The sequence below is a fragment of the Pongo abelii genome, chromosome 13, assembly GCF_028885655.2.
Source record: "Pongo abelii isolate AG06213 chromosome 13, NHGRI_mPonAbe1-v2.0_pri, whole genome shotgun sequence".
NCBI classification, from domain to species: domain Eukaryota; kingdom Metazoa; phylum Chordata; class Mammalia; order Primates; family Hominidae; genus Pongo; species Pongo abelii.
The window spans coordinates 80,569,000-80,580,284 of NC_071998.2; the positions used below are offsets into that span (position 1 = coordinate 80,569,000).

At 46.6% G+C, this 11,285-nt stretch overlaps 1 pseudogene; it reads left to right on the top strand.

The window, feature by feature from the left end:
- The first annotated feature begins 1,609 nt into the window (after positions 1 to 1,609).
- Positions 1,610 to 10,728, top strand: LOC134759757 (histone-lysine N-methyltransferase SETMAR-like; annotated as a pseudogene).
- The last annotated feature ends 557 nt before the right edge of the window (positions 10,729 to 11,285 follow it).

Here is an 11,285-nt window from a genome sequence, read left to right on the forward strand (position 1 = left end):
ATTGGAGTCTTACCAGCTGAGGCCCAAGCATCATGGAGAAGAGGTCACGTCCTCTATAACCACTCCTAATGCCATCTCTACCCCACAGAATCTGTGAGCATGGGCTATTTTGTACCACTAAGTTTGTGCCTGTTATTCCGCGGTAATAACTGGAACAGAATTGAATATCCTTCCCGCGGTGCACACTTAGAGTGAAATGTAAAGCACACCTTGAAAAACATGTCTTGAGTTATTAGTCATCCGGAAAGTTCCTCATTATAATATTGGTGTGGAAAGATCAGCCCACACATAGATGTTTGGTGGGTGAAAGAAAAGTCATCAAACAGTAAGATCAAAAGGGCCCCTTTGGATAAATGCAGACACTCAGCACCGTGGAGTTGGGTGGCATGCTTGTTCTGTGCTCACTATCCCAGTTCTTAAAACAACTACAGTTCCGTCACAGGCCAGAGACCAGGGCGTGAAAACGGATGCAGATCCCCTAGGCTGCGGCTGCTGCTGCGGCTCCTCTCACAGGCCTGGTTGGGCCTTGGGACCCTCCAGAGCCCAAAGGGTGAGTGTAGCCACTTGGTGATTCCTGGATGCTGCCGTCACTCCCTAAGGATTGATGAAAATCTCAACTCCCAATATTTTGTCTGCTTTTTAATTTTGGCTCTGTTTTGTTTTCCTTAGGATAGATTTGAATTGTTAGGTGGGCAAATCTTCCCATGGAGAAAGTAGAAATAGGGTGTGCTGGGTTCCCTGGGGCAGCAGTTCACAACAAAATTTGTTCTGTTGTTTTAACTAGGGATTTACTTAGAATTCAACCCCTTTTGACATTTTGCTTTTTATTCAACAGGAACCACTCATGTGGCTCGTAAGTCAAAGCAAGCTCTGAGTGAGTGGCTTCCTTCCCTTGGAGCTGCCTGTCTGGTGACCTCCTCTGTCAGGTTTCCACTTCCATGAACTCTGTGTGACTCCTTCCTGATTTTCCATATGCAAATGCAAGCAAACGTAGTACCATTTCCTTTATTTTCCCTTTTGTACACAAAGGGTGACATTCCCTGCCTCTGTTTCTGAGGATGTATTCAACCATAAACTTCAGGCTATTATTAAAATAAAACCACTCTTAATGGTAATGTGATTGTGATGGTTAATGTGTGTGTCACCTTGGCTAGGCTATGGTGCTCAGCTGTTTGATCAGCACCAGCCTACGTGTTGCAGTGAAGGTGTTTTCTAGATGTGATTAACATTTAAAGCAGAGACTGTGAGTAAAGAAGATGACCTTTCCTAATGAGGGTGGGCCTTATCCAATCAGTTGAAGGCCTTCTAAGCAAAGACTGAGGTTTCCTAAAGGAGAAGGAATTCTGCCTTAAGGATGTAACACAGGAACCCTGCCTGAGTTTTCAGTCTGCCAGCTTTCCCTGCAGAGATCAAATTTAAGATGGCAAAATCAACACACTTACATTTCCAGCCTGCTGGAACCAACTAGGCCCCCTGGCAGGCCCTCCTGCCAGGCCCCACAATCACAGGAACTCATTCCTTAAAAGGAAATCTCTCTCTCTCTAAGTATAGACATACACATGCATCCTATTGGTCTGTTTCTCTGGAGAGCCCTCATGCAGCCGTTACATCTTTATTCTTAGGAGGCGCCTGCTGAGGAATGCAAGAGTGAGTTGTTTTGATGTCTGTAACTAGCTTCCAACCGGTTCCACGAGAGAAAGCGAGCGGAGGCAGAGAAATCACAACATGCTACGAAGCGCTGGATCCAGGTGATATGTCGCAGTGTTTGTTGTCTTCCAACTTTTCAGCGTGTGAAAACATTTTCACAACAAGAACGGAGGCATCACTTCCCCACCTGCATTTCTACTTAGGGTCTTGCATGCGGGGAAAGGGGCCAGCACAGTCCATGGGTCTCCCAGGCAGTCCGTGGGTCCCGTCCTGAGCACCGCAGCATCAAGAGCAGGCTGGGGTGAAAAGGAAAGTAGCGTTCTAGGAAAGCCCCAGGCCTGCTGGTGCTGAGGATGCAGCCGGTGGGGTTCTTTTTTCCCAGGCACCGGGGCCCTGCCAGGAGGACCCCTTGGGGGAGTGTGAGCAGAAAGGGGGCGGGCTGGATTTTGTTGCTCTCTCTTAGACCAGGGTCACACCCAGCTCAAGAAAGTCAGGCTCGGGACCTCTGTCAATCCAGCCTCCGCCAGTGTTTTCTAAACCTGTATCTTCTTCCCTTCCCCCGACTGACTCACCCTCCACGCAGCCTACAGAAGGCGGGTTGGGGGGGCGGGGGCCGTGGGGACGGGAGACCGCATGTGTCTGGGAAAGGGAGATGAGGGGGTCGTTCCGTCCCCTGGGAGATGATGGCTTGTGCCAGGCTCCTGTCCGCCCAGTACTTCCAGCTGCATCTTATGTCTGGTCTTTTCTGGAGGGTCCGAACACCAATCTTTTCATCCCTTCCTGCAGAGCTAGCTCACTACGGAGACAACTGTGTAATTAGAAGCAGGCGCACAAAACAGGAAGGGAGAGCCTAAGTTTGAAGAGCAATCTTTGCTGAGTGTGTGCATGAGCGTGTGAAAGTGGCCGGCCGTTTACACACCACCAGGGGCAGTGGTGTGTGAAGGAGGTGGCTCCTGGTGACGGCCTCAGTCTGGGAGTCAGGCGGTAAGCTGACAGCGGCGGTGTGTTGCCACCTTTGCGCAGCGGCTCTCCTCTAAAGCCAGCAGTCCTGCCATGACAGCCTTAAGCACACCACTTCCCCTTCCTGAGCCTCGGTTTCCTTATCTGTAATGTGGTAATGACACTTTTGCCTATCCTAGGATTATTATGAGTCATGATTTTGAAGCCCTCAGTAGAAAACCCGCCCCACTCCCAAGCACCCAGTCAATGTTATCTGGGTTGTTTTTTTAAAGAACAAAGCATTTTGTGTCTGGAGAATTGTTACTCTTAAGATAAATAAAGATGGAATTGGGCTCTGCCAAGAAACAGCAATATGCATTTTTAGATACTTGTGAAAATTAGACGAGCAAGGTTTAAGTAAAATATGGAGATTTCGTTTAACAAAATACCAATTTCTAAATGACAAAAAAAAAATGAGATGGAACTCTGGTCATGAATTTGCTAACCAGAGTCTACAGATTGTAGCCATTGTAGCCAATATGGAAAACCTTTATTGCTTTTTTTTTTTTTTTCTGCAATGACTATGTTGGACAAAGCAGTTGTCTCTGAGTGTGAATGTAGCTGAGAGAAATGATAAGACATCAAACTTTTGTCTGCAACTGCTCCTAGTTATAGATTTTTTTTTTTTTTTTTGCTATCTCCTTTATTTGCTATTTGGCTGCTTGGACCAGCTTGAATTGGAAAATTGGTGTCTTTCTCCAAAGAAAGTCAGTTCCCTCTTGGTTGCCGTACTTGTGTGGTCCCTCCTCTTCTGTGCTCATTCTGGTGACTCATGAAAATAGGTAAAAGAGATGTGTAAATATTTATAGATATATGAAAACCTGAATAGCTGTGATCAACTAAAATGAGTGCAATGGTTTCCTAAATGGGATTGGAGAAACACCCTCAGTGGCCTCTTTGAAAGAACCTTAAAAAGACACAGATACCCCAGCTTTCCCTACAGAGGCAATATTGGGAAGGGGCAAGCCCAGTATATTGATTTGTTTTCAAACTGCTAACAAAGACATATCCAAGACTAGGTAATGTATAAAGAAAAAGAGGTTTAATGGAGCCACAGTTCACATGGCTGGGCAGGCCTCACAATCATGGCGGAAGGCAAAGGAGGAGAAAGGCATGTCTTACATGGAGGCAGGCAAGAGAGCATGTGCAGGGGAACTGCCCTTTATAAAACCATCAGATCACATGAGACTTATTCACTATCATGAGAACAGCATGGGAAAAACCACCCCCATGATTCAATTATCTCCCACCACATCCCTCCCATGACAAGTGGGGGTTATGGGAGCTACAATTTAAGATGAGATTTGGGTGGGGACACAGCCAAACCATATCACCGAGGAAAGGAGGGTTTCACCACGTGGCTGTGCCATTCTAGAACAGAGGGCCTGTTTCTCTCTATGATGCAAGTACCAGCGCCTCTGAGGATAGAAGAAAACAAATGGTTAATACCCAGGGACACTAACCAGTGAAGGGGAGACAAGACATCTTTGAGTCAGAGGGCAAGATGGAGAGCACCTTCCAGCATCAGCAGCCGGGCCCTGCTCTCAGGGCTGCTTGGGGCAGCTGCTCTGAGAAAGAAATGATAGCTGCTATAATCTAAATGTTTGTGTCAATCCAAAATTCACAGGTTGAAATCCTAACCCCTAAGGTGAGGGTATGAGAAGGTGGGGCCTTTGGAAGGTGATTAGGTCACCAGGGTAGAACTCTCATGAATGGGATTTGTGCCCCTATACAAGAGGCCCAAGAGAGACTGCTCACCTTTTCTGCTATGAGGGGACACAACAAGAAGATGTCTGTCTATGAACCAGGAAGTGGGCCCTTCCCAGACACTGGATCTGCTGGCATTTTGATCGTGAACTTTCAGCCTCCAAAACTGTGAGAAATAAACTTCTGTTGTTTATAACCACCCACCCAGGTTATAACCACCCACCCAGGTTATGGCATTTTGTCACAGCAGCCTGAATTGACAGAGACAACAGCTGACGCAGGTGGAGAATGCAGGCTGGTTCTTGTGCATTGGGTCTGGATAAGGCTGTGTATGCAGAAGGCATGCCAGGAGTTCCATGTGGGAAAAGCGTGGCTGCTGGGACCCCAGGCTCCTCTTCACCTCCTTCTGGTCACCTTTTCTACCCTCCCCTGGTGATTCTGTAGTAATGAAGCACCAACTGGGGAAAGTGGTAGTGGGTCTATTCTGGGACTGTGAGGAGCAGGAGAGACAGCAGCCTCACTGAGAGAGTCGGGGACAGATAGGGGATTTGCTTTCTGAAACGGGGTTCCAGAGAGGCAGCACCCCATTGTGTGATGTGCATGGATAGAGTGAGGTACAAAATCTGTTTTCTCCCTGGCTTTTTCACACTTGAATCAGTCATGAGTGGCTTGTGGCAGAGGTTGTAGAGAAAAATTTAAATAACAATTTCATCCAAGGTAAAGCAAATCCCCATATCTGTAAGATGATGGGCAAGGGATAGTAGTTTAAGAAGTCCATGAAGTAGCAGCAAGGATGGAAAGGAAGAACAGTGTGCAAGCTCAAGCCCTCTGGGAGTGTGCAGTCTAGGGGATGGCCCACCCAGACACCCAAGGCCAAGGAAGGGTGTGTCCTGAGAAAGTGCCCATGTTCACGGGGTCCGTGTGAAAGGAGAGAAAGCAGCCCCTTTAAACAAACACATGACCTGCTTTGTATTGTGCTGTGTCAGCGACAACAACCCAGACGACCTGGCTTCCAGCCAGCTGTCTATGTGGGGCAGCTACCAGCTCTCCTGCTGGGACCATCATGCCCAGAACCTGCAAAGCGGGTGCTTGGGGCCGCACGGTCATGCTGTCGGCAGAAACACTCCAGGGCCAAATGTGCTCTTGTTTCAAAATTTGGCTCTTAGAAAAACTATGTGACTCAGCAGGATCCAGACAGAGAAAGTCATCTTTGCCCTACTTGTAGATGGGCAAGGCACAGAGGTGTTTGCCAAAGTCAATTTGGTGAGTCCATGAAAATGACCAGCGGATCTTCTCATGATTATAGACATGCCTTAAAGGCAAAGAGTGGAGTCCCTCTCCTTAAAACTTCCTTAGGGTAATGTCTGCCACCTCTCCTCTTGTGCGTTTTAGGTGGAACTCAGGCGCACACATGGGCCCCATTTCAGGGGTGAACATGGAAGAAAGGACATCTGAGGAAAGGACATGGTTACTGTGGTTGCGAAATGCCACAAGCTCAGTGGCATAAAACAACACAAATGCATCATTTCACAACTCCACCGAGAATCCAGGTCACATGGGCCCTTTGCTTAGTGTTTCACAGGCTGAAATTGTGAGGTGGCAGATCTCTGCTCCCTTGATAGCTGTGGCCTGGGGGCACTCTCCGCTCCTAGGGCCACCCCATGGGTAATTTACAACATGCTTCTTGCTCCTTTACCCAGCCCAGCAGGAATGCCTCTGTCTGGCTTTCTCCTGTGCAGTCAGCTGGGGAAAATTCTGTGCATTTAAAGACCTCACATAACGGGATCAAACCCAGCCGGGACCCTCTCCCTGTGGCCCACCATGGTCACAGGAATGATGTGCTGTCATGTCCCCAGAGGACCTGTGCTTAGGGGAAGAGATTTCACAGGCAAGCACACCAGGGTTGAGGGCCTTGGGGGCCACCTTAGAATCCTGCCTACCACAGGTGCCAATGGGATCTGATGCAGGAACAGGGTTTCAGCCATCATTCCCTCAGGTATGATGGCACTGTTATATCTTTTTATCCAGTATACCTGGGTTCAGCTGTTTGCCCCTCCAAACATCAAATCACTGTTTTCACATTTTTGAGTTTTATGGAATGTGGACAAATTGGAGATCTTTTATGCTCAGAAAACATTTCAAATTTCTGCACATCACCTGGCTCTCTGTTTATGTGGGGCTTTGCTCTGTCACATTCTAGAAAGCTCTGAGCCCCTGTGTCAGTTGCCGGCCGAACTGACTCATGGTCCTGCTCCTCCTCACAGCAGGGTGTGGACTGAACAGACCCAGAGTTCCCTCCTGGGACCCTCCTTGGGCCCCAGAGGTCCCCACTGTTTCTGCAAGGGTAAGTGTGGATTGACCCACAGTCTCATTGCTCAGCGACGGAGTAGGGAGAAAAGCCTGCCCCACACGGGTTTAAAGACGTTATGGGAGGCCAGGCATGGTGCCTCATGCCTGTAACACCAGCACTTTGGAAGGCTGACGTGAGGATCATTTGAGCCTAGGGGTTTGAGACCAGCCCGGGCAATATGGTGAGACACCATCTCTACAAAAAAACAGGAAAAAATTAGCTGGGTGTGGTGCTGCACACCTGTAGTCCCCACTACTTGGGAGGGTGAGGCAGGAGGATCACTTGAGACCAGAAGGTCGAGGCTGCAGTGAGCTGTGATAGCACCACTGCACTCCTGCCTGGGCGACAGAGAGAAATCCTGTCTAATAAAAGAAAGAAAGAAAGAAAGAAAGATAGGAAGAAAGGACATTATGAGGATTTAATGTTTCCAACTAGTCCTTAGCCATGAGTTTTTCTCCAGCCTCTGAAGAACACTTAATAAACACTGTATTGATTAACTATACTTTGTTCCAATTCAATAAACTATACGTAGAATCAGATGTCTTTTTTTTTTTTGAGAAGGAGTCTCACTCTGTCGCCCAGTCTGGAGTACAGTGGTGTGATCTTGGTTCACTGCAACTTCCACCTGCCGAGTTCAAGCAATTCTCCTGCCTCAGCCTCCTGAGTAGCTGGGACTACAAGCACATGCCACCATGCCTGGCTAAGTTTTTGTATTTTTAGTAGAGATGGAGTTTCACCATATTGGCCAGGCTGGTCTCGATCTCCTGACCTTGAGATCCACCCACCTCGGCTTCCCAAAGTGCTGGGATTACAGGCGTGAACCACCACACCCGGCCTAGATGTCTCTCTTTTAAAAGGGAGTGCTCTGGAGCTGACATAGAAAGATTCTGCTTTTGGACTTCATGGCAGCTACGGAGTCCAACATTTGCCATGCCAGCATACCAACTTTATCCTCAGTCTAACATTTTACCTGAAATAGATTTTTCCTCTGTAATCTTATAAAGAAAATTTTATATCCCTACTGAAGGCGTAGGTTTGCTATACCAGTTCTATTGTTTATAATATGCTCTAAAATAGATATACAGTTCTTAGGGTATAATATTTGTCAGTGTAACATCTGAAACATTTTGGGAAACCCTACTTTAATATGAAGAATAGATTGGTTTCAGCAAATTTCACTAGGAAAAACCAATATAGTTGTATTTCCTTTGCTATATCTAGGGTATTTGTTTAGAAAGTATTCCAGTGAAAGTTATTCTCGTGGAAGAATAAGGTCATACTGACCTTGGGTTCCTTCCCAGTTCCTAGCATTTCCTTCATTGCCGAGCAGAATTGGAACTAAGTATTTTCAAGAGACCCATACTGTGAAACTGACAAGAGATGTTGCACTTGAGGCCCACTGATGTTCCTGATGTAAAGGCTGTCTCTGTTGTTGAGGAAATGGGCCTTTTACACACTGAGCTATCATGCAGGTGATTGGGAGTTTCATTGCTGATTGAAGATCTAGGTCCTTTGTGCTGTTTAATACATTCCCAGCCCTTGACCCCCTGACTTGCCTCTGTCACTGTGAGCCCTTGCCTTCCCCCAGGCTGGTGTGGGGACTGCCTCCTCCCTTGTCTAATAGGACACCCGCTTGGCATGTCCAACCTCAGGTCGCCCTGAGGCTGCTCACAGGTGCTGGGGGTGGTGCAGTTCCTGCCTGGTGGGGCTGGCAGGGTGTCCATGTGGACAATAAGAACTGGGCCCAAGGGCATTAGCTGAATGCCTCCAAGGAGGAGAGGAGGCCACTGTAGGTTTGAGCAATGACTGTGCTGACAGCAAACACAAACCCTCTCTAGGTGCCTCAGTCCTCTTAAGAATTCATACTGTTTTGTTTAGAAGGCAAAAATGCCAACCAGGTCAAGGTTCTGGGACACCACCCACTTTCTTTTTTGAGCTGAGAATGTCACTGTGTTTGTGGCCTAGGTGAGCCCCACCCTACCTCCCAAACGTGTCAGGGTTGAATGTATTTTCTCTGTCTTCTAAATTGTTGTAAGTTGGAATGACTTGTGGTCCTGCTAAGTGGGCATTGTGTACGTGTAGTGTTTTAGTGTGGAAGGAGCGCTCAGGCCACATCTCCCTTCCTTCAGGAGGCACAAACACCTGGTCAGCTAAGCAGGGGTGGGGGCTCTGCACACAGCCAACTGTCCACCCCTCCACCCCTCCATTTAGTCAGGTCAACGGGGACAAGCTGCGGGAGCTCTCTGTGCCTGTTTCCTTGTCTGTAAAGTGGGAGAGGTAAGGTAGCTAGCTTAGCACAGGACATTTTGTCAATATCAAATGTGTGAAACGGAGAACAGGGCTTCCTTGGTGTGTAGTCAGTAAAATGCTAGTAAAAATATACTGGCTAGTCTGCTGAGACACAATTTCACCCAACACACAGTTTTAGCCTGAAGTTTGTTGGGTCCCAGAACTTCTTACTTCATCTCTCAAAACATCTTGGATTTTCCCTTTTGGAGTTCCAGACTTGAAAAGATTATAATTTGCCATTCCTCAAATCCCTGTTTTACTTTGCTTAAATTAAAAAACAAAAACTTTTACCTCCACTTTGGCAAACCCTTGTGGGAAATGATATAAAGGTTAATGGAAGTTATTTGCAGACAAGTTGGTTTGGAGTAATTGTAAGGAGGACTAGGAGCCCTGCAGAATGGAACTTTAGCAATATTAGGTTGGTGCAAAAGTAATTGTGGTTTCTGCGTTGTTGGAATTTGCCATTTGATACTGGAATACATTCTTAAATACATGTGGTTATGTTATACATCATTTTAATGTGCATTTCTCGCTTTTTTTTTTGCTAATGACTTATTCCTTGCTGTTTATTTTATGTTTATTCTAGACTATGGAAATGATGTTAGACAAAAAGCAAATTCGAGTGATTTTCTTTTTTGAGTTCAAAATGGATCATAAAGCAGCAGAGACAACTCGCAACATCAACAACGCATTTGGCTCAGGAACTACTAATGAATGTACAGTGCAGTGGTGGTTCAAAAAGTTTTGCAAGGGAGATGAGAGCCTTGAAGATGAGGAGCATAGTGGCTGGCCATTGGCAGTTGACAAAGGCCAATTGAGAACAACCATCAAAGCTGATCCTCCTACAGCTACATGAGAAGTTGCCGAAGAACTCAACATCAACCATTCTATGGTTGTTCAGCATTAGCAGCAAATTGGAAGTGACAAAGCTTGATAAGCAAAAATTTAAAAAATCATTGTTTTAAAGTGTTGTCTCCTATTATTCTATGCAACAATGAACCATTTTTTGATTGGATTGTGACGTGCAATGAAAAATGGATTTTACACAATGACCAGCAATGACCAGCTCTGTGGTTGGACTGAGAAGAAGCTCCAAGGCACTTCCCAAAGCCAAACCTGCACCAAAAAAGGTCATGGTCATGGTTTGGTGGTCAGCTGCCAGTCTGATCCACTACAGCTTTCTGAATCCTGGTGAAACCATTAAATCTGGGAAGTCTGCTCAGCAAATCGATGAGATGCACCAAAAACTGCAACATCTGCAGCTGGCATTGGTCAACAGAAAGGTCCCAATTCTCCATGACAATGCCTGACCGCACATTGCACAACCAACCCTTCAAAAGTTGAACAAGTAGGGCCACGAAGTTTTGCCTCATCCACCATATTTAGCTGACCTCTTGCCAACTGAATTACCACTTCTTCAAGCATCTTAACAACTTTTTGCAGGGAAAATGCTTCCACAATCAGTAGGATGCAGAAAATGCTTTCCAAGAGTTCTTTGAATTCCAAAGCACGGATTTGTATGATACAGGAATAAACAAACTTATTTCTTGTTGGCAAAAATGTGTTGATTGTAGTGGGTCCTGTTCTGATTAATAAGAATTTGTTTGAGCCTAGTTATAATGATTTAAAATTCATGGCCTGAAACTGCAATTACTATTCCACTAACCTGGCAAAAACCTGGCTCTGGGCATGTTGTTCTCATGGCAAAGGGCAGGGCCAGACCTCTTCACTGCTGCTTCTTGGGTTGGTGGTAATGACATTGGAATGTCTGTATCCCCAGGGTCCAGCACTCACTGGTCTCTTGCACTGTATAAGCACTTACTCCTGGGAAAGCTCACCCAGGACCATGGCTTGTGTTCCCTCTGAAGCTGATGGCTTCTGAGTTCAGGCCTCAAACTCATATCCTCTGGCCACCCTCAGCTCCACTCGGGTAATTCGAGAACATCAGAAACCGCACAAGCCCCAACCAGACTCAGCATTCATGGTCTGCACCCTGCCCTCCCAGTCCAGGAATGGCATCATCCTTCACAAGGTTGCTTGCCTCCAAAATAGAAATCACTCCTGATTCTCCTCTGCCTTGGAAACAGTTCCAGAATACAGCTACCTCTTGTTGATCTGGGCCACACTCAGGTCTCAGCCACCCAGCCTATGAGCTGTCTCCTCAAGTCTCCTTTTGGTCCCCTTTGGTGTTTCTCTGTGCAGCAGGCAGAGTGAGCTTCCAAATATATGATTTATACTCCAGACACACCAATGGTTTCTCATATCACAGTTAAACTCCAAATTCCTTGTTGTG